Source organism: Anneissia japonica, unplaced genomic scaffold, assembly GCF_011630105.1.
Source record: "Anneissia japonica isolate Jap-2015-1 unplaced genomic scaffold, ASM1163010v1 scaffold288041_len57141_cov134, whole genome shotgun sequence".
NCBI classification, from domain to species: Eukaryota; Metazoa; Echinodermata; class Crinoidea; order Comatulida; family Comatulidae; genus Anneissia; species Anneissia japonica.
The window spans coordinates 57,777-61,251 of NW_022721375.1; the positions used below are offsets into that span (position 1 = coordinate 57,777).

General features: G+C 34.0%; 1 long non-coding RNA gene across 2 annotated transcripts; it reads right to left on the reverse strand.

Annotated features, from left to right (window-relative positions):
- Window positions 1–1,446: 1,446 nt before the first annotated feature.
- Window positions 1,447–3,339, reverse strand: LOC117111501. Of its 2 annotated transcripts, none has more exons than XR_004445884.1 (4): window positions 3,288–3,339; window positions 2,371–2,591; window positions 1,696–1,816; window positions 1,447–1,513 (listed from the first exon to the last, which is right to left on the reverse strand). It is a non-coding gene; the product is annotated as an uncharacterized LOC117111501 (long non-coding RNA). The 2 variants fall into 2 exon arrangements; XR_004445883.1 differs by having other exon boundaries at window positions 1,696–2,125.
- Between the last annotated feature and the right edge of the window lie 136 nt (window positions 3,340–3,475).

Consider the following 3,475-nt stretch of genomic DNA (forward strand, 5'->3'; position numbering starts at 1 on the left):
AATAATAATAATAATGCTGTAAAGGCAAATATACAACATGGTAGGCCCTAAATAACAATTAAAATGGTATCAGATGCCCGTAAGACGGAAGCAAATTGGCCGTAGATCGGGAGTTCTAAATGTGGAATTGTGGATTTCCTCCCCAAGAGATGGGTGTTCTCCCTGTACCCTCCCACTGCACTGGCTCCACCCCTGCTTCACGAATTGCCTTTTTCCAACTTGGGACCCCTGCAAATGTGTATCTTTGTTGTAATATAAATGCTAAGTTTTTATTATTTATTTGAGGTACCGTATATTTATTAAAAATTCAACATCAAAAACATACATAGCAGCAACAAAGGCTGAATTGCGTATGAATTAAGAAGTAAGAATAAAATATATATTATATAATATTAAAAAGGTATACAAAATAAAAAGACAAAAAAATAAATACCAATATCAAAATACGAGATAACCACGGAAGGAGCATTTGTAAAACGACCTGACAGTAAAGGGAGGGGAAAATAAATCAATCGACTGGAGGAGGACATTTTGAGTTTAACTTTTCTTTATTAGGGCCTATGTAAGCCAAAAATGGGATCGGATTTGTTTGGAAACGTTTGGTCACCGGTAATTAATTAATTACGTTTCTTTTATTTAAATAAGCCTGCTTCTTCATATCCGGAATAAAGAAGAGTCCCCCTAGTTATTTTTGTTTTCAATACCGGTACTAGGTCTATAGTGATAATCTTATATTTCTATTTGCCCTAAAATACCACCAAAATCATGTGGAAAAAAACTAGAACGTACCCTTTCCCTTTCAAACTTAGGAACAAAAAAATGTAGATCCAGGTCTTCTAATACTGTTTTGATTGATCGAGACATTTTTGTTTTCGTTGTTATTAATTTTATCACTCCCTTATTACCAAAATGGCCAATTCATTCCAATTGGAAAAAATCATATTGGATCCAATTGGAAAATACATCATTGGATTTTGGCACTTTCCAATTGGAAATTACATCATTGGATTTTGGCACTTTCCAATTGGATCCAATTGGAAAATACATCATTGGATTTTGGCACTTTCCAATTGAACTTGTTTCCAATTGGACTTGTTTCCAATTGGACTTGTTTCCAATTGGATGTTATTAGATCAATTGGAAAAATTCCAATTGGAAAATGCCAAAATCCAATGGGATAAAAGCGGATTTTGGCACTTTCCAATTGGGATTTATCCAATTGGATATTATAAACCCAGTTGGATAATATTCCAATTGGAAAGTGCCAAAATCCAACGGGATAAAATTGGATTTTGGCACTGTCCAACTGGAATTATATCCAATTTGGATAAAATTCCAATTGGAAAGTGCCAAAATCCCATTTTATCCCATTGGATTTTGGCACTTTCCAATTGGAATATTATCCAATTAGAATTTTATTCAATTGGATAACATAAAATATATAGATGGACACCAATTGGAAAATGCCAGAACCAAATGAGGCTTCAAAGAGGTTGACAAACACTGCTAAATACTGAAAAAAACAAAAGAAAAAGAAACAATTGTTATTTGCATTTATTTTATTTATTTAAAATACAAAAATGAAATACTGCACAAAGCCTGTTCGTTAAAAATATGCTCTAATAATGTTATGGAATATAAAACTATTATTCACAAAACATATTTTAAATCTGGTTTCTGTTAATACAGTCATACCTACAGTAATAATTATTATGTACTGGCACTTTAAGTTTTGCAGGTCAGCAATCTTCTTAACCATGCTGTTACAGTAACTTTGCAATTGTCCTAGTAGTTCTCTATAACTGCACCGGACATTCTGAAAGCGTTCAAAACTCACCTCTTCACTGAAAGTTTTGCTGAATTTAACTTTAAGACACTTTTTACCACTATTTTGTTTTTTCCTTCTTTTAACTGCTTAGCTAGACACCGCCATCACTTGAGCACCTGTGAGTCATGCATCGGCGGGTTTTTACGCCTTAAATTGCCGATAAACGGTGCGGTGTTGGTTTGGTTCGTTTAGGCGTTTTCTTTTTTCTTTGTTAGTCTAGGTTCATGGTTTTTTTATTCTCTTGTCCGTTTCCTTCCGTTGTTGTGAAGCGCCTCGAGGTTGGTTTAACGGGAGGCGCTATAGAAATCGCAAATTAATAAAAAAAATAAAAAAAACAATAATATTATAAAGATTAATTTTAAAAGATAATCAGCATGAGGGAAATTAATTTCATTTCACATGTCCTAGGACAAGTAGCTTAAAAAATTCAGTTGTCCTGAAGACATATACTTCCCAAAATGTACTCATTGGTAAGTATTTTAAGTGGCGCTAGCGAATGGCTAGAGTGAGGTACTACATGCATATATAAGTATCCAACTCACCCTTTTTTAATATTCTTTTCCTGGTCGACATCTTGAAACGCACGCTTACATTTTTGGCGAACAAATTCATTTTTGGAGTGGTCGATATCAAAAACACAAATTGCAATTCCCATAGCCTTGACAATTGTTGGAAAGTTGAAGTTAAAATTTAATGTTTAGTTTCAACAGAAAATACCTGACATCAGATACTTGCAGAGCCTTGGCTTCAAAATTCAGTTAATCTGTTAAAAACAATCAAAAACAATATAGGCCTAGAGATAAAAAGCAGTTTGATATAGTGATACTGATGATAAAATAATAATCATTCATTAATTATCAACAATAATTAATTAAACAATACTACTAGGCCTAGCATGCCTTTATCTAGGGCTAGGCCTAGACTAAAGGCCTAGAGATATAGCCTAGCCTTCCCTATGCTAGGCCTCTTGGCTCACATAGGCCTACCAATACTAGCCTAGGCCTAGTATTAGTAATAAAAATTGTATCCCCCTTCTGGCCTAGGTTAGGCCATTATACTATCTAAATCAAAAAATTTAAATTTAAAAAAAATAAAAAAGTTTAAAACAAATATGAAATAATCTGAACTAGGCCTAGGCTAGGCCTAATCATTACCCTGTTATTATTGAGTTTGGACAGGCCTAACGATATGGCATATGTAGCAGATATAGCCTAGCCCCACCTACACAGCCTTATATCTACCCATCCTGATGGCCTTCATGCCTAAGGAAGGCTATACACTGCACTATTCTAGGCCCCTCAGGTCACCCATGGCATTTGGCTGGCAATGTTCAATTTTTAAATTCAATTTCTAATTAATCTAACACCAATAATCATTTCAAAAAAAGTCTAAGAAAGGACCAGGCTTAGTATTGTATTATAGTTTAGGAATTTGAACACAAAATTGATAAAATACTTACTTTTTATGAACAAAACAACTCAGAGCAGGACAGCCTGTCATATGCTCTCACCCATTGTGCAAAAATGGCGCATTTTAACTTTATAACTTTTATCAATCAGTTGTCCAGAAACCTGTTAATACTGCATTCTGATTGGTCAAATAAGTCCCAATTGGAATTAACACAATCCAATTGGATAATTGTTATCC